General features: G+C 41.9%; 1 protein-coding gene across 4 annotated transcripts in view; it reads left to right on the top strand.

The window, feature by feature from the left end:
- Positions 1-20,152, top strand: part of STAG1 (stromal antigen 1) — a 174,141-nt gene that overhangs the window by 5,881 nt on the left and 148,108 nt on the right. Inside the window, exon 1 of one of the 4 annotated variants that reach the window (XM_019292878.3) lies at positions 3,813-4,111. The exons of the other annotated variants lie outside the window; for them this stretch is intronic. The gene's annotated coding sequence lies outside the window, so the exon portion shown is untranslated. Of the gene's footprint in view, positions 1-3,812; positions 4,112-20,152 lie in introns of those variants that run through there. 4 annotated transcript variants of the gene reach the window in all.

Genomic DNA, 20,152 nt, shown 5'->3' with positions numbered 1-20,152 from the left:
TAGTTTATTTAGTTGCCTGCAGATCTATTTTCTAGAATAGTTTCTACTAAATTAGGCTCACTAGACTGTAACATCAGAGTGTTAGGTGAGAAAGTAAACATAACTGTAAATTGTGTTCAGGAGTAAGCACTGCTTCAAGCAGTAGAATTTTATTTTGAAGGCTGTTTCTTTTCTGGTTCACTTACATGGCTTCTTTGGTGTCTGATAGTTTTGTTTTTCCCATATCCTTACTTTAACAGGACATTGCTTGTGGGAGAGGAATTAAAAATCTGTCTTCTAAGAAATGAATATTTTTAACAATAGAGGGGTACTTACATATTTTGGGATCTCTGTTTTCCTGAGTTCAGTGGAAATTGGTCCATGCACTGATAATTATTGATAGTGGAGATGGAGACAAGGACAGAGAGAAGGATGTATACACAGAGTACACTCCTGTAGGCCTGTTCCTGTTGGATACTGGGCTTAAAGGAACCCAAACAAATGGTTGCAGTGTTACTGTAAAACAAACAATGTAGCACAGGGAGTGCAAATCAGCACTGCACAGATCATTCTTGCACACAGAGCTGAGCTTGGAGGGACTCCTGCCTTTGGCTGCCTCCAAACTGTGCTCAGCCATCTGTAACCTTTGTGCCCGGCTGTACAAAGTGCTCTGGGAATGGCAGTGAGAGTGGAGAAGGAGAGCTCCAGTGGTAAGGGAAGCTCTCCCCCAGGCTTGGCCGCAGTTTCGGGTACTCTGCCCTTTGAGTCTCAGATCATGGCTTGTTTATTCTTCACCTCCTTTCAGTTCCACCATCCCAGTGTTTCCCTTAAGCTCTTTGAGGCTTTTTCTGTTTTAGCACCAGCTGATTGTTCTGTTTGTATTCACATAAATCAAATAGAATTCACCTATAATATGTCCTTTCTCATCCCTCTGAAAAGGGTCAGTGGAGCTGGTCAGAAGAAATGGCATAATTTCTGTGGGTTTGTGCATCTCTTTTGCTTCCCTAGTCAGAGGAATTTTTTTTTTTTTTTTAATACCTTTTGTTTCTGTAGGCTCCCTTTGGAGCAGTTTTCTGTGCCAAAGCAGTAAGATTGGGCTGAAATTTAATTCCTGTTTCAAAATGGTCTAGGGAAGTTTTGAATACTAATTATTGTGCTGCTGTACAAGATACTGGACACACTCAGAACCTGGAGAGGTGTGTTTCAGAATTCAACTGTTACACTTAGTTTTCTTCCCAAAAGGAACCAGAGAAGCTGCTTGGTTTTGCTTTGCAAAGGAAAGTTTTTACACACTCGAGTTCATGTTGGTGGAACTATAAAGCACCAGCATCAGGGACAGAAAGCACTGGTGTGGGGGCTTATGTAAATCCTATTGCCTGATGTGGGTATCAATCGGGAGTTCCTTGTCTTGGGGGCAAATGTTTGTGAATGCCAGAGCCATTACAGCTGGGAGGACAAGCTTTTCCATCGGTATGCCTTACTTTTCTGATTTCTCATTGCTGGTTGTTGATTCAGAGCTGTTGGTGTCCTGGTAGAAAGCTGAGAAGGAAAGACAAGGGCTAAGAGAGAAGGCTGAGGGATGACAATCAAGGGAAGCGGAGTGTCACGTTTGAGGGGTGGAGGGAGGAGTTGTCACTTGCAGCTGCCATTATTTCCTGGACATTTCGTTTCCCCTAGGCAAATGTGTTTTTACAAAACTGCTAAGACTTGAATGTTACCCTTTTCTAAACTTCCAGAATATTTTCTTGGCGATCTCTGCCAGTGAGGATTGCCAGGCCTTTTGCAAGACTGTGTCATTCATCAGCATCGTCCATAGCATTCGTGCAGGACTTGGAGCCCCTGTGAAATGCCAGGAGGTACCACCAGCATTTTCTGCCGTAAATTCTGAGCTGTTGGCAGGGTATGTCACTGATGGAGTTTTATTGTGAAGTACACAGCTGAGAATAACCTTTCACATCTTCCTTGCCCATAAATTTTTGGCAGTCAGCTCCTTTGTTGTCTGTCCCTCAAACAACTTCCTTGACCTAAAGTAATGCTTTGATAACACCCACATCCAGAGTTGAGCTATTGTGTCTGCCTCTGTCCTGAAGGCCACGTGTTGTTCCTCTTTGTAACTCGTGCTTGTATTCAGGCCGATGTCAAAAGATAATGACTTTGTGTGGCAGTGGTCACAAAAAGCATTCAGCATGTGGGACAGTCAGCTCTGATTTGTAGTTCCCCAATTCTGATCTCTTCACCCACAGGCCTGGTAAATGACAAGTAGCACCACTGTGAAGTGTCACAGAGGGCCACTGGAGATATTTGTCCTGCCAATCTCGAGCCTGTGTGCAGGTTTGCTGGTACTGGCCGATGTGAGCCTGACGCAGGGAAGAGCTTGTGGAACTAAGCTGTCATGGAACAATTACGTAATTAAAGAGCATGGGAATGTACAAAACCAGTGACTTGCAGCTCTCCAGAAGAAATAAGTTCATGGTGAGCTCTCTTTGCACCAAACGAGGTGTCAGGGGTGAGGGGAACAGGCTGTTCCCGGCACATGATGGGGGCAGCTGGTAGAGAAAGTGGTGTTGTGCAAAGTAACTGCAGCTCCTGCAGCTCCTCAAGTAGCTTGTTTTATATACGTATGTAAGAAAGAGGTGTCCTTTTTAATTTCTGGTCTAGCTATTGCTGGTGTTGGTGGCATGCCAGGTTCTTTGAGGGAAGACCCAAGAGCAGCACGAGTGTCTCGAAGCAGTGTAGGAACCGTCCTGCCCTTCCTGCGGCTCCTGCATCTGACATCGCTGTCAGAGCTCCCTGAAATGGGGCCTCAGTTGGGAAGACAAAAAGCTGTGGGGAAGGAAGGGAAGAACATGCTGGTGGAAGGCTAGAAATGATCTGAATATCATCTTACATTCACCACACTTGCCTATTAATAGCCAACAAAGAACAAAAATTTAACACACAGGGCAGCCTCATTTGTATTATTTTTCCTCAGCTGTAAGCTCAGGCAGTTTGGGACTTGGTTGCTGGGGATTCTTTTTAATCCTCAAGGGGAACGTTGGTTTTTGCATTGTTATAGATGGCTCAGATGAGCGCGCCTGTGGTTGAGATGGGTATTGTTAGGCAGTTACTCCCATCTTGTTCCAAATAACACATGCCTCTGACAAACCAACTGTCCGGACTGGAAATTCCTGTGTTAAGTTTTTAGCTGCAGATTGGTTATGTTTGTGGTGTTCCAACAAAACTTATGCAAATTGATTTTTGAATATGAGATTAAGGATTTTTTTTTTCTTTTAGGTGTGGTAAATAAGCATTTATTTTTTTCTAAGGATTTAAGTGGGAAATTCCTGCTTAGTTTTCATGCTTTAGGGTAAAGGCCTCTGGCTTTAATGAGATCGTTGTTACTTAGTTGTTAAAAAAAATTCCACATATCGTGGCCATTTTATAATTGTCTGCAAAATAGTAAGTGGTAGTAGCTTGGTTGGACTTGGAGATCTCTTTCTTGCAGATTTTGTGGTTGTGCATAGGAGCAGGTTGTGTGTGCCACACGGACAGCAACCTTCACTGCATCCTTCCAGCTCTGTGGGAAGGACAGGAGTTTGACAGGCATCAGTCTGCTACTTGTGAACAGAAACCATTCCTGAACACCAGGCTGTGTGAGGCATAACTCCCTCCCCAGGTTTGGAAACCAGGCTTTGATTTATTGGTCTCTTGCCATGGAAGTTGCCAAAAGCTGGATCTTGTCAGTGGGGTGTCTTTTGTGCTGTATCCTTGTTTCCTCCAAAGCAGGCAATTTACTGAGGGCTCAGATAAGGAACAAATGTTTTTCCTAACTTTGTTTAGGAGAGAACATTTATTTTGGATGAAATCTCCCAGAAGAGCTTGAACAGACACCGGATGGGAAGATCAGTAAACTCAGCAGGATATAACAACATCGTGTGCTTGGGCAGTTGAGAATGTCACCGTGGAATATGAGCTAAAGGAGCAAAGTCATGTGCCCCTAACGTGGCTGAGAGCTGACTGATGGTGTTGAGATCAGAGCTGTTGGTGCTCAGTCTGGGGGTGCACAGAAGGGTGCACGTACAGAATGTCTCCGTTTGGCTGCGATCCCAGGTGGAAGATTCCTCTCTTTGGGGCTCTTTGGTCACTTTGTCATGTGAGTGTTCATGCTCTCACCACTCAGTGGCTCTAATACCATTTTCCCCCTTTGTTTTAAATGTCCTGATCATACATGATGAGAAAAATTGACACCACCCTGCCCCCATCACGTTCTTTTCCTTGCAATATTTTTTCCTTACCCTGCAGCTGATAAGAATTTTCCTGTATTAGCAGCAGAGATTTAATCTTGCAGTATGATTTCTTGAGGACCACTACCCAAAGTGTTGCAGTGGTTAATAGTTTCATATAATATCTGCTCTGCGGTCTTCTACTCCTGGCTTTCAAGTAGAAGTATTCTATTATTTAGTCCTGTAATTACTTTCCTTTAAGAGCAGTAGTTCATTTTTGAAAAATTGCAAAGCATTTATCACTTACACGTCTCCATCCTCCAACTGAGATGTGCTGTGTTGTGAGAATAGATGCTAGAAAGACTTTACTGTTGGGGTTTTATTTAATGAAAGAACTGGTATTGGAGTGTGTTTTTCTTTAATTATTTTATTTGAATTTTTTTCACTGATTTGTTTTGTACATTGCTGGAATCTCTAGGGACACAACTCTTAAGTCCAAACTCATCTTGCTTTTACAGCCATTAAGGGATATTAAAATTGTAGACCTCTGTCCAGTCTTGTGTTTTACTGGAACAATGGACTTGTACTAGGATGGTTATTTATTTACTCTTACTTTTGTCACTCTTCCTGGGCTTTCTTTGTTCCTGGAAGAATACAGAACAAAAAAAAAACAATGGAGAGAGAGCTTGAGTTAATCCCTTTGTTTTGGAGTGAGACAATTTACAATATTCTTGACAGCTGCTTGTCTAATCTCTTAATTGCTGGAAATTTCACTGCATTTCCTAAGCAGCTTATTCCAGTGCTGTATATTCTTACTGACTGGTTTGTTTCCAATGTTTAACTGACACATTTTGCAGTTAACTTTTGGGGTTTATTTTGTCATAGTGAGCTATTTCTGGTGTACCTGAATGTCCATAAGCTGTTCTTTTTTTTTCTCCTTGAGTTCTAACACAAACTGTGTCTTTGAGTTTCTCACTGTTTCCTCCTACCTCTGGTTTTCTTGTCCTCTGACCCAGCTTACTGCTTTGTAGACTCACTCCTGTCAGTTCATATCCTGAAGCCTGGGCCCCCAAACTGGGCACTCTGCTCTGATGCTGATGATTTAGTAGTGCAAGGTGGATTGTTCTTCATTTATTTATTTATTGTGATGAGCTCTTCACAAGAGTCCCTTGCTCTTCCCTCATCCTTTTGTTTGTCATTCAAGGAAGGCTTTGCAGGCCATCCCAGGGGGTGAGAATCTGCCTTAGCCTGTGCTTGGGTATCTGGAGTCACTCTGGATTTCCGTCACCAAGAGGCACGGTCACCCTTGTCACAAAGGGAGGGATGGAACCCGCATGGGAAGGGATTTTCACTGGTGAAACAAACGGGTACTGGCCCACGACAGGGGCAGCTTGCCCTTTGTGGCTAGCACGGGCTACAGCACAAACACTGGGTCCTTGGCTGGGATGGCATCAGACAGGAGCCCAGGCTCTCCCCTTGCTGCTGGCGAGGAGCGTGATGACGCTGCTGGCTGATGCAGCTGCCTGATGCAGTTGTCTGTGCTGTCATTTGATTAGCTGCAGTCTTCAATATTCATGAAGAGCACTGAAGAAAGAGGCTGCCTTGTTTGTTCAGCATCAAGCTGTTGAAAGCATACATGGAACATCGGTTTCTCCACATCCTTTGATTTCAAATGCTGCTTTTTTGTTATTATAAAATGGTACAAGTCTTCATGATGACTTTGACAATACGGAAAGAGGATTTGGTTTTTTGTGGTATAATAGCAGCTGTAAGAGAAAAAACTGGGAAAGAAAATTAAAAGATGCTAAAAAAGTGAAAAAGGGATGCATTTAATGTGAGTGTAATATGTGTGTTTCACAGACTTGCCCTAAAATTTTCCTAGGAAGCAGCTGTCTTCCAGCATGGACAGCATTTGGAGCTTTTGTTTCTTCCAAACAGTAGGTACATTCTTGTACCAAGCAGAGATGTTTTGAGCCTTGAAACCAGTCTTCTAGTTATGACATCATTAGCAACATTTATTTATTGTCTGTTTGGATCCTTATCAAAGCATTTGTTCCCTATCAGTTTATAATCTTCAGGGAATAACTCCAGACAGATCTGCTTTGCTGCTCTGCTGTTTTAAGTGCATGATTATTTAAAACTTGGATTTCACTTCTTGTTTGCTTATTTTGAAACTGCCTTTTGCTGTGTTTTACAAGCTAATTTGTCATGGGACTACATTGGTAGAGGTGGGATGAAAATTTAAAGTTGATTAATTTATAAGTAAATAAATGGAACTAGATTGTACTTTCTAGGCTTTACTGGATTTTGTTCACTTAGGAGCTTTATATTGATAAACATATCTAACCTTTTTTTTTTTTTTTTAATTGCTTTTTTGTCCTCCGTGCTTTCCCACCTCTTGTTTTTTAGGTGGCAGTCAGGGCTATCACCTTTGCTGCCCTCCTGTCACCCCCAAGTGTCTCCTTTTGACTGGTAAGCCTCTCTCCCCTCCACCCTTGTCGCTGCTTCCTCTCGGAGCAGTTTGGCTCCTGCTTGGAGCACAAGGTCGTGTGCCTGGCAGGGCTGGAGATTGTTCCAGGCCGTGCCTCGGGGAGGGGGCAAGTGCTCCACGCAGGTCTGGGATAAACCGGGGCTGTTGTGAGTGTCCCTTAGCAGCCACGGTGCCACCTGCCTGTGCCAGCTCAGCAGCAGCCGCTGTGCTTGTTCAGGTGTTCTGGGAGCACCCTCAGGGAATTTGACAGCTTTTAGTAGCTGGTTTGTCAGAGATGAACGGGACCTTGAGTAGCATAACAGCGCAGGGGACAGTGAGTGGACAGCCTTCCTTTGGTGCCCCGTGCCCTCCCTGTGCAGCTGCAGCTCCCTGGCGCTGGTCCTGCTCTGCTGGGAGACAGGGATCTGCCTCTGCGGGTTAGGGAGGCTCTGTGGTGGGATGGTTGGGAATTGGGCTACTGAGGGGTGGGCTGGAGATGCAGTTGGTGATTTGGTTCTGTACTTCTGTGGCTCCCAGCCTGATGGAGCACGCTTTGTTGTGTAGTTGGGCATTTTGGTGAGTGGGGCAGCACAGAGTACAGCAGGAAATGAGTGACTGCTCAAGGAACCTGGCTAGTTCTCTGGGAATATGGCTTTCTTCCCTATCATTGCAGCTGGGAGGCCATCAGGACTTTATTCTTCCCGTGTACCTCCCAGGGAAACTCATCTCCATGATTACATCACTTATCTTACCAATACATCTCCCTTTTTAATAGACTAGGAAGAGCCTTGTCGTCAATCTCTTACTTTCCCTTCTAATAGCCCTCAAATATCCAAGGAAAAGAAAAGTCAATTGCTGTCGGATCTCTTGGGAGTTTGGCACTGCATGTGTATGAGGTGCTTGAGCTTTAAATGTTTTAATCAAAATCCAGTCAGTCTTAGGATATCTTTCTCTCTGGTTTCATCCTTGTAGTGCACAATTCTGCCAGTTTCTCTTCTGCTCTGTTCTCTGTAGACTGCAATATTTTGAAGAATCCTTTCCTTGATCAAGCTCCAAAACTGTTTTCCTGCCCTTCCTTTTCTCAGTGGCTGTATATAAGTTCTTTGTTAACAGACTTGACAGTTTAGTGTTAAAACAAGAAAAAGTTTGTGTTGTTTTATCACAAACTTGTAACTCTTTCTTATCTGAAACTAAAGTAAGAAATTTAAGAAAAAGAAACACTACAACAGAGCCAAACAACAGCCAGTGGGAAGGGGAAGCTAAAAGACTAAATATGGGGAATAACAACTCAAGGCAGAATTTCTTGCTTCTCACAGCCAAGAACTGGATGTGGTGTCAGGAATCTCACCAGCTACCTGACAGTGGTTTGTCCCTGAAATCATCTTTGCTTAGGAACTTTTAGACCTTAAGGATTCATTTTCCCCTGTAACTTGGGGGCTCTGCTCAGAAAATGGGTGACTGACTTTAAAATGTTCATTTCAGTCTTACCTTGCTCTAGTAATGTCAATTGTTTGTTGACTTAAGGAAACTGTCTTATGTTTGCAAGTCAGTATTTAATGACTGTGCTAATTGTTTTCTCTTCATTTCCCTGTAATGGGGTTTAATTTGATCCAAGTCTTCATCAGTCTGGGAGTTTGCAAGCAGATTAGAAATTAAACTGTACGGTAGAGAACAAGCAGTAATAAATATCCTTTTAAATACTCATTTTTAAATAATAAAAAGAATTGTAAAACCTCTCCTGTTAAAAATGATACTTTGAAATGTATTCTGGGTACCATTTTTCTAGTGAGCTAAAACCTCATTATGTTTTCTTTTTTTTCCTTTGGCAATTAATCTCATAACTCATTCTCCCAGATCATTCTTCTGGTGTTTTAGTAAGCTCAGCAGCTACTCTAAACTACAACCTTTTTTCAAATATGGCTGCCAAATTGTGTTTTCATGTCAGAGAAATGTCTTCTGTCTGCAAAGAGCACACGGACATTCCTGTTACAGAAACATTAGCTGTTCCATCTCTGCTCACTGTGTTCAAGTACCAGTGCCCCCTCCTTTGAGGAGTAATTGAAAACTTGTGGAAGAGGCTTTTGTACCTATTGGTAAGGAGCTCATGAAACTTTTCATAGCTTAAAAGACAAAATTTTCACAGCATTGCCCTAGGAATTCTGGAGAGATGTTTTTAGCTTCAGTGTGGGAAATTTTGCTGAAACTAATAGCTGTCTTATTTTGCATTCTGTTAATCTGCCCAGTGTGTCTGGAACTGCAAGACGGCTGCGTTGAGTGCAGTTAATATGTGAATAAACACAATATTCTTTATAATATCTGTACAGTATATAAAATGAATAAAACATGGAAATGTTAAGAGTTCCCTGAATTCTGACTGCAAAGAAAGGTTCAAGCTTTGGGAGTGCTCCGGGCTGGGTTTCACTGGTGCTGTAGGTTCAGAGGGCTGGCATGGAAACGGGCTGGGCTTTAAAAGTGCAGTCCCCACAGGTTCTATTAGATGTGATGTTCAGGCTCTGTGTTGTCTCACATCTGCTCATGGTGCTCTGTCTGCAAGGTCACATCCTTCTTACAGTTCTGGTTTTGAATGGTATCTACAGAAATAAGAAGTTGTGGACAGGATTTGGCTTTACTTTTTTTTTTAATTGAAGAATATAAGAGGAAAAAACCCACAGGCATAAACTCCTCAAACACATTCAAGGGTGGTTTTTGCTCCAGGTAGTGATTGGGAATTACCTGTGAATTCTCTGGGAGTTCTATAGTCAGGACTTTCTGTACTTAGGAAGCATGTGTGATTTTCAGCATGTGTATTTTAGGATGCTGAATGCTGGCTCTAAGTGCACGGTGAAGTCCAAGTTTCAGCCTGCAGGTAAGACAGGTGCCTTCCATAGGAAATGCACAAGTAATTCCCAGCGCTCCTGCAAAAGAGGAATAAGCCTAAAAGCATTAGTTTAAAAAGGTAGTCGGTTCCCTTTTCTCTCCTTGGCAGTATTAAGACCAGAGCATTTTTGATACAGAAATGTAAAAATCAGTGCTGGGAATCTCACTAGACTTGCACAGCTTTTGGAGCTCCCACTTGTCTCGTGTTCCCTCTTCCAGCCAGGTGCAGGAAGGCCAGTTAGCAATCCTGCAGGGACGTGCTGCTTCCCAAGTGCCTGGGGCCTGGGATAGGCTGATAATGTGTTTTGCCATAGATTTTACAAATGCACTTTAAAGCAGCGTCTCCTGCTTGAAACCCATTATTTAGGAAGCAAAGTGTGACAGAGACAGGAGAACATGGTAATCACAGCAGAACAGGCCAGGCTGAGGTAAAGAATAAGAGGTGGGATTGCTCTTTTCTGCTGGTCATGGGCTGGAAATCAATTAGTGTTGGACTTGAAATATGTAATTAATGATGAAAAGATCCACTGGCAATTTGGAGTGTATTGAACATGAGCTGTGTAATGAAGTAGGAAGGTGAGCTCAACCACTTTAAATGGGAGAGCCTGTCATATCTGTAATATTAAAAAGCTGTCTTAGTATTAGAAAACTGAAGTGTTAGAGTACTCAGTAATTTATAGTATTTAGCATTAAAAATCTGAACGAGCTAATTATGGCTATTAAAATGGCTGCATTAAAATTTGAACACTGAAAGTTTATAGAAGCTCTAAGCAGTAATTAAGGATGCTATTTTAATATATAAAATTTACTAAAGTTGAGCAAAGAAAAATCCTCATGCAGCTCACAAGGGAAAGTGTAGAAAGAAAAATCGGCTTTTAAATTCTTGTCTCTTACTGTTTAGTTGAATAACTAAGAAATATGGAGCTAGACTATCCTCATCTCATACATAGTATAATTTGAGATATTCCCATGTCTTTACTAAAATTGGAGAAGGTAGTCCTTTGCATGCTTATCTAATTTTATACTTCAATTGATAGGGGATTAGAGGCTAGGTTGTGAATTTTTTGTCTACTCTGTATTTTCTGGGATTTTTCTATTTTAGAGCTCCTGAGATCACAGTTGAAATAAAAGCTATACTTGTATGCCTAATCAAGCAGCTTCCTCATTTTTAGCTGGCGAAATATTTTTGGCACCCTGTTCTCAATCTGACCTTGCTGGGCTACAGCTGCTGGGAGAATGGCAGCTCCCTGAAGAAATGGAGGAAAGCTCTGCTTTCAGCTGGCTCTGGATGACCCTTTTGGTGCTGGAACCTCCTCATGGAGCAGTCAGAGAAAATCCAGGTGAACTCCTCATCAACCTACAGGCCTCTGGCTACCTGCAGTAGCCAAGAAGCTCCTGGGAAAGGGGAGAAAGCTCTTTGGCAAGAAGTTGCAAAGTCTCAACAATTTCTTCAGAAGCTCAGCAGAGGCTTAATGGATTATCTGAATATTGAGTTGTCACCTGGAAAGGCATTTTTCCAAAAGAGGTTTATGTTACCTGTGTTCTTGAGCCATCCACCCTCTCCCCTTCCAGACAGGTAATGGTTCATCAGTGACACTGAGTTGGATTAAGTATGTTATTCAGTTAGACTGAGTAAGATTAAGTCAATACAACGGGGCCTTTCAGTTTGCCACCAGCTTCTTTTTTAACTGCTTTCCACTGGGGATAATCAGGATTTTTCCTTCTTACCAAGATGTGCCCCTTTCTGCTAAAATTTTGCTGGTGTTTCTTTAGCACATGCTTTTGCCATTCATAGTTTGGGCCATGGCAGGTTCGAAGGTTCTGGCTAAATCCTTTGGGACAGGGGGACATGCACAGCTCGCTTTTAAACTGTGTTTATTGATGAGTAATCTTTGTTCATTGATACCTGTGTTTATTGATGAGTGATCTTTGATTAGTACCAGCATCATTGACTCCTAATGAACATCATTGCCTTTCTCTAGGAATACCAGTGCAGGAGGATTTGTGTTGAATTCTAGCTGTTCTAGCCTCTGTACCTCCCCTAAATGGTGTTTGAGCATGTCCAGTCACTCTTTTTGAAACCCAAAATAGGAGAATTATTATCTTGTGTGTCACTGAACAAATAATTCTGGAAACGTTTTCATTTGCTCTTTTGCTCTAAGTTTTACACTCAGTGCATTTTCCTTGGGAAGTATTTCTGAAAAATTAAGCTTTTAGTTGGCTTTTCCTCAAATCAGAAAGTGCTTGTTCTTGTTACATCTAGCTGTTCAGGTGGATGGATATTACCTTGACCACTGGACTGAATTCTCCACAAAACAGTGGCAGGGCTCTGAGAGCACTCTTTGAGCACTGCTATTATGTGCTCTTCAGCACTTCTCTTAGCAAGACCCTGATCAATACAGTACTTAATAATTTCTCGGGTTCAACTCAGATTTAGAAAGGATGTCAGTATTAATGAGTTTGAATTATTCTCTGGAAGTGATCATGCTGTTAGTTCATTCAGCAGACAAAATCAACTTGACCTGGACCAGGAAGCTGCCTCTCATCCTAAACCCTTATCATAATTTATTAAACCCTCTGCATTCACTGATGTTGCCTGTTCATACTACTGCTTTTCATATTATCAGAGAAAGCATTAACAGCTTCCTCTTCTCTGAGCTTATGTTATGGTTTCTTAGAGGCCATGTATCAGTCTAAGCTTTTTTGCTTGTATCACCTCCATTCCCTAATTCTTGAGCCTTTCTTTCCCTCACTAAAAAATAAATAAGTAAAAAGACCATCAACTCAGAAGGGCAAAATGCTGAGCATTAAATCTTTTGCTACTAAAGCTCTGGGATTAAGAGTTTTTTAACTGCTGAATTCTGGAAGATTTTTGAAACAAACCTTTGAAGTAAGGAATGTGTATTAATTTGGAAACAGAGAAATCAATCCTTTAAAACAGTTCTGCAGTACACATTTAATTGTGTTTATTCCAAATGCTTTTAAGGTAGAAAAGAAGCTTAAAGATTTTTGGCAAATACGTGCTGCTTGGATAGAAACCCAAGAATTTTAACAGCTGTTTTCTGGAGAACGTCTTGGCTTTTCTTGTTCTTGATGATTTATATCTATATGGGCAGTTTGATGTCACCTTTTGCAGATTCGTGGTTTTCAGTTTGGTTCTCTAAGGCAGTGTGGCTTTGCAAGTGTTTGTGTCACTCCTGTCACTGCCAGGACAGTGGGACAGAGGAGGGGACAAGGGAAACAAGATTGGGGTACTTTAATATTGCTGATTTTTGGTCTTTTGAATAGGGTTCAGATTTTTTATGGTTCAACATAACATGTTATTTAAATGCATTAGAAGGATTGAGTTGCTGCATATCTCTTAAGAGCACAACCACTAATTCCAATTAAATTTGGAGGGGGTGGGAGGTATCCAAAAGAGAAATTCCTGCAGTTTTTGTGAAGGTAGACAACTGGCCAAAGTTACTCTCTTAACATCTCTTTCCCATCCCACCTCTACACACTCTTCTAAATAAAAGCAAGAGTAGGATTTAAATTGTTGTTAGAAAATTCACACGGAGTTACAGAACCGTAATCCATGGAGAACCAAGCTTCATTGTTTCCACAGCTTGTGGAACTGCTGGAAATGACAAACAGAAGGAAAGAGTAAGTGTGCAGCAGTCTCAGCTGGCCAAACCCTACAAAGAGAGCTTTTATCAGTGTATCAGCATGGTAGCAAAGACTTCTGATTCTGTGGTTCCTGAAAATGGAAATAATGTTCTGGTTCTGGAAGAAAAATCTTTATCACAGTTTAAACTGGAGCAATTACATTCCCAGGAAAGGCAGCAGGAGGGACAGAAAAATGTGTTGTACCTTCTCAGAAGTCCCCACAAAGCAGCTGATCAGATTTAGGACCTCGCTTGATGGCTCGTGATGTGTTCTTGCAAATTCATTATTTTTAAAGTGGGATTGTGCCTGACTCTTCCAAAGCCACATAATCCATTTACTGCATTGACAGAGAGAAGTCTGTGTAGCAATCACTGTTAGGTGAGGAGGTAGTTCCACTGTTGGCTGCTTTTGCACTCCTTGTTTCTCTGGTTGGGGAGGGCAGAGGGCTTTGTGCACTCAGCCTCTCACCCTCGGGCAGCCCAGATGCAGAACGGGAATGCACATTGATCATAAGAGGGAATATGGTTTTATTCTACTTTATGCATATTGTATAAATTGTTATGGATTAGTATTTTACTTCTAAAAAGCAGTTTGTTTGTATTAATTACGTTTTGAAATTTGACAGCTAGTTGGGAGCAATGATCCATTTACTGGGGAAAAATTCAGCTCGTTTGAGGTTTCAGCTTAAATTTGACACCTTCAAATCTGACCCTTCAGTGCAAACTGAGTTTTATGCAGTGCTGATGGCAAATGGGAAATTATTTCTAGTTACCTAATAAATATAACCCTAGACAGTTTAAAAACAGAAGGGAAACCCAGCCTTTAAATAAAAGGAAATCCTGGTGAGTCCTACAGCCTTATTAGAAGTGTCTTGAAGAATTAAAATGTGGAAATTACCTTAATGACAAGCAGATTATTGGAAAAAAGCCAGGTATGATTCATTTAAACCATCAATTTTTCATGTTAGTGCTAATGTATTAATTTAGTAAGAAATTATTATGTTCATGGGATCCTGGTAGCAAAGCTGGCATTATTGTGGCCTTTTGACTTCCATCTGAAGAAAAAGTGGGAGTCAAAAGACCACATGAATTTTCAATGATAAGTGTGAGAGTTCCAGTGTTTAATTACAATGGCAAATTATGCAGAAAAGGACAGTGGGATTTTGTAAAACATGTTGTTTATGTGAAGGCCAGGGCTGTATCTCCTCCTAACAGTGAGACAGCAGCAGTGTACAGGATAAAATGTAAAAGGTGCATCTTTGGGATCAGAACCCCAGAAATGCTGGATCTAAAGGTTTGGTAGTCAGCAAGTTATTTGTGGGGGGGTGTTCTGGGAGGAAGGTAAGAACACAGTTAAACAGCGAACTCAGAACTCACCGTGGGCTGCTGCTGGAAGGCATATCCAGCTTCCCTCCACCCTTCTGCCCTTGTTTGCCACACTTTGTGCTCTTGCCAACATAGTCTGCAGCACTTTTCAGAGGACTGTATTCTAAAATTGTGAATGTTTTATTTTTCAACTGGAAATGTTTCTTAGAAGAGGAGGTCTGGGAAAAGATATCAAGTGTCTGAGCCCCAAGTAGAGATGTATTTAGAGCGGGTTTGCTGGTACACTCGACCTTGGTGACAGGAATGTAAAGGGGGGCACAGACTCAAGAGCAAGGGATGGTTGGGACAGGACAGGATGGGACTTTCATTTGGGTCAGTGAAGGAAAAGAAGCAGAGAGGGAAGGTGATCCCTGACAGGGAGGTGTCCCAGCTCTGGCTGAATCCGCAGTCCTTGAGCCGCAGTCATGGAAGGAGGAGGAGAGGAAACTGCTTGAGTCACATTCCGCATGATCAGGGTTCTCACACTGGGGCTGTGGGAGAAACCAGCCTCCTGAAAATGCAAAGGAGAAGCAGGAAAGCTGGTTCCAGCACAGCCTGGTTGTGTGGATGGAGAGGTGGGCATGGCCATGGCATTGCGACTGCTGAGGAGCCACTGCTCTGTGAGCTTCACCTGGTGCCTCGAGATACCAAGGTGGATGTCAAGACAAGTAGGGATTTTGTCCTGAATAAAGGGAAAGGTCCAGAGGGGAGAGGTAGATTTGGAAAGACATGAGAGCAACTGTAGTACTGAATTTAGCTGGTAGTGAAAGCTGACCTACATTGTTTATTCCCAGAGGGGTTTGTTGGGGTGGGATATAACTATATTTTTGAGTAAGAAAGACCCCCACATATATACATATAATATTAGGGAATGAAACGTATCACCTAAAAAGACAATACTGATGCAAAATCTGATGTGTGTAAATACAAGCAGTTGGGAAGGTCTGGATGTTGGGAGTGTTCTGGGGGGTATGGCTACACACATGCATTTGTCTTGTGACTGGGCTTTTGGCCTCAGTAGAAGTACAGGTCTTTACATGTGTTTCTTCTGCCCCACATGGTGTTTTTATTATTGTAGATGTGTTTAAAAAAAATGAGCCAGAAAATTGCACCACTTTTTAAATAACTTGGAAGATTAGGGTATCTTGCCTTTCTCAATTATTTAAAAGTTTGATTCATGAAACTGCAATCACCCAAATTCTGGATTTAAAAAAAAAAAAAAAAAGTTAATTACACTTTAAGGGTCCTGTTCTAAAACCTGGAGAGCAGTGTCTGTTGGTATCTCACTGGAAAGATTAAGGGAAACTGGACTGTCATATTTAAACAATATTTTTTAACTAGCTCTCTGCCTCATGACTGCTGCCAGCTGTCCACAGGTCAGAGGAAAAAAGTTCTTCCATCTTCATGTGAAAAAGGAGATTTTGAGGCAGTGCTTCTCTTGCTGTTCAGAGACTTTTCAGAGTGTTCCATTAACTAGAAATGAAACACTGGTTGGTTGTGCCTCTGCCTGCTTTGCTCCTGTGAGCTGTCAGCCAGATGCAGTGCGACAGAACTGCCCCTGTACCCCTGACTCTGGTCCTCGTTGCCTTGGGGAGGTGTGTATCCCACAGCTCTCTCACACAATATATTTTATATATGTATAAGAATCAGACTTTCAAAGGTGGTCTTTGTTATCCAAGCTAAAAGGATTGGTTGTGATTCAGTTTTTAGAAAATCCTCCATGCGAAGTCCAGGGCAAGTGGAAAGTCCCTATGGGAATTGTTGCACACACATAGCCAGGCTGAGGTTCTTGGTGGAGCTCACTCAGACTGAGCTGCTCACTGAGGTCATGCAGAAGTTTGGGCAGGATTTCTGTCCTGGTTTAACCCCATCCAGCCACTTGCTTGTTCCCCCACCAGCAGGATCGGAGAGAGAAACAGAAGGGTAAAAGCTGGACGACTTGTGGGTTGAGAGAAGGACAGTTTAACAGGGAAAGCAAAAGCTGCACACAAAGCAAAGGAAGCCAAGGAATTCCTTCAGCTTTCCCACAGGCAGGCAGGTGTTCAGCACCTTCAGGAGAGCAGGGCTCCAGTACAGGTAACCATGGGAAGACAAATGCCATCACTCGAAATGTCCCCCCTTCCTCCCTCTTCCCCATGACTTTATGTACTGTGTGTGATGTCATGAGGTCTGGAATATCCCTTGGGTTGGTTTGGGTCACCTGTGTCTCCTCCCAACCTCCCAGGCACCCCCAGCCCCTCCCTGGTGTTGCCATAGGAGGGGCAGGAAAGGCCTTGGTTCTGTGTGAGCTCAGCAAGAACAGAACCATCTTGCTATTATCAACCTGTGTTCAGCACAAAACCTAACACAGCCCCGCACCAGCCCCTGTGAAGGAAATTAACTCTACCCCAGCTGAAACCAGCACGGTATTATCTTACTTTATTTTCTGATACCCAGAGTGTTTTCCAGAAGCATTTCAGCTGCCATCAATACCAGTATATTGTCAAACGCTGGCTGCTGTGAGAGCTTGATGTTTATCTCAAACAAGAAGATACAACAGGAAAGCGGTTTTTGTCTTTGTCATGTGAGAGAATGATTTGAGCTGGATTTAGAGGATGTGAGAAAGGAAATTGAAACACTTTTCAAGGTCACACTGGAACTCAGAAGCTCTGCAGGCTCTCTCACCGTGTCATTGACGCAGACAGCCCTTGGTGATCCAGGGTTTCTGCAAAGCTCATGGATCAGCCTTTATGTTCTGTACAGAGAATATTGTGCAATTAGCAGTGCAGTGAGCTTCCAGTGGTCAGAGGGACAGTCCATGGACAGCACATGTGCCATAGCTGAGATGGGCAAAGAACTGGAACTTAGGACACATGCACTTGACTGAAAATCACCTGCTGGTGTAAGGCAGGGCTGTGAGAGGAAACAAGAGCTGCTGTGGGTAGTACTGGAGTACTCTCAAGTTTCTAATTGTGCTAGTTGAATTTTCTCGAAGTTTTCTCTCTGAGAATAACTAATTGTCATTTTAGATGTTTCGTTCTTTCCTGTGATTATGCTTTGTATCTAATCACCAAAACCAGGTGGACACCTGCATCCAGAGAAAGGGACAGTGGCACAGGCTTAGTCTGATGGCTAATTAGAAATAACATGACCACAGGATTTCATTAGGTCTACTGAGGCGTCTGACAGTGGATACTCATTTTTTTGTTTACTCAACATATTTTAAAATCCATTGTTTCTTATTAGAGATTTCACCCAAAACATGAACAGAAACCTAAATTAAATTGTTTTCTGTATGTTCCTATAGATGATTTTACAACTAAGCTGTATTTGCTTAAATTAGACACTTAACGATATTTACGAGTTATTTCCCCCTTTAAGACCAAAGCGAAGTTTTTTCATACTTCATGAATTTTGTGCACTTAAACAGGAATATGAGAGTTACATCTTGGTGCTAGATACGTGTCATTTGTTTTTTTTTTTTCCATTGGTAGTGAGTCTAAGCCTGCACTGGGTTTCCCAGTACTTCCTTTTGTGGACAAAAAGCCTCTGTGTTTATTTGTTAATTTTTTTTTTGGAGTATGTGGTGTGTTCCTGTGAGCCATGGTTATTAATTGACAGATGAGTTACACTATGATGGCACTTAAAATGCACAACGTGTATTTCTGAAAGCAGTCGTTGCTATAGCAACTTTCTAGTAGGTCACTGGCAGTGTTGTGTGAGTGTGTGTGTATGATTTGGCTGTTAATGCAGACTAATACTGATAGAAAAATGAGAAATGGGAGAGTCAGAAAGAAGGTAGCCCTTCCCCCCTCCGTGTCCTCTCCCCTCAAAACAGCGTAAGAGAATTTTGCAGAGAAAATGCTTACTTAGGGTATTGCATGTATTGGCAAGAAACTGGCTATCATCTGCTGTAATTAGATGCTTTCTTTCTATTTATGCAAAGATTATTAAAAAACCTCCAAATGGCCTTAATCTGACTCTGCTTTTTCTTCGACATCTTTAGAGTTTGGTTAGGAAAGGAATCCATACTCAGTTGATCCAAAAGTCATGTGTTGTATTTATTGAGCATTAACACCTATTTTTGAAGTCCATCTGTAGTATACACTGGAATTTTGAGAAATTGGGGAGGTTTCCCTCATTTGTAAGATCTTTCAGCAAGGTACAATGCATTTCTGTAGCAATTTAGATCTCCTGGTCCTGTTCTCCCCTGGTTGTTCTCGTCTCTCCCTAGTCCTGGTCCTATGCTCATGCAAACGAGGGATGAGCCAGTTCAGGGAGCTGATCCAAATACAAACAACTGGACAAGAGTTCTTAAAATTGCTAAACAATTTCCTGGACTGTACAAATGGGCAGAAAGCCACGTGCCAGTACAGCCATAGGAGGGCAGAGCCACGGTGCCTGATGTTCAGGGCAGTGCACATGGCTGGTGGTGACTGGCATTCCCAGATATTCATTCAGATGTTACTTCCCACTGACTCTGCTTTTGGTTTTGCTCTGAAACTTAGTTAAGAGTGCTGTGCAGAGGACTCTATCCCAAATTCTTAGCATTTTTATTTTTCTCTGAAATAGTTCTCTAATAGTGTCTCCTGGGTTTTTCTTTATTTTTTAATTTTTTCTGCTCTTATTAGAGAGCATTCATATATCTCTTGTGAAGTGATCAACCTATAGATAGGCCATTATTTTGAGTCTTGAATTTCTATTAAGATAGTAGAAAATGAATGACTTAGGGGAGCACATTCTAGATTGTGATAAATGAAAATATCACATGTCACGTGTAGGAAGTGTTCTGTGATACTTTAATCTAATAGATTTTTCTCAAGTTATAGTGTGGGGTATTTAATGTGGACTTTGTTTTGTGTTGCCTCTTTTGTTCTGCAAAAGCCATGAAGAAGCTGTGCTGCATTTGCAATTGAATCAATATGGTAGAATTGCTGTGCCCCTGGATGGGAGCAGGGAGGAGGGATTGTGGTAGGGAGGGCAGGAGGACTGGATCTGCTTGCTCCCTTCTTTTCCAGTGTCCCCTGTGTCTCCATTCACTGGTTTGTTGGGAGTATCCAAGCTGCTGTAGAAAAAAAGGAGTAGGAACGTTGGTCAGGAGCAGGAGGAAAGAGCAGGGACTGCATTTTAGACAACACAACCCATCAGATTGGTTGAACCATTGTATGAAACCTCATCCCAAAACCCTATTGAAAAAGAAAATATCTATTCCATGTTGGTTTGTTGTTGGTTTTTTTATTATTATTCTCTTGATATGTAGTCATGTTGTCTGTGTTTTGAGAACTTGATTTGTGGAAGTGCTAAGTGTTGATGTAACGCCTGGAAAAAAAACTTCCTTGGTACTTTTGAAGTATTCAAATGCTTGCTGAATGCTTTATTAAATATACTTGTGTAGACTATGTGCTCTGGAAAAGCTTGCTCTAACTTTGCCTCAAGGGTGAAGGCAATGCTTATAGATTAATGTTTACATTTATTTGAATAATTTGTAGGGAAATGGAGGTAGGACCAGGTACAAGAAAAATGAAAACTTGTGTCTTCCTTGTATTTTCTGTAAGGATTGTTCCTAGAGGAAATGTTCCCTTAGTTAACTCCTGGGGTTACAATTTTTAGCTAGAATTTGCTCTTGAGAATCT

The sequence above is a fragment of the Corvus cornix genome, chromosome 9 (genome assembly GCF_000738735.6).
Source record: "Corvus cornix cornix isolate S_Up_H32 chromosome 9, ASM73873v5, whole genome shotgun sequence".
NCBI classification, from domain to species: domain Eukaryota; kingdom Metazoa; phylum Chordata; class Aves; order Passeriformes; family Corvidae; genus Corvus; species Corvus cornix.
The sequence above is the reverse complement of the archived record's forward strand: the minus strand, read 5'-3'. Positions and strand labels throughout refer to the sequence as shown.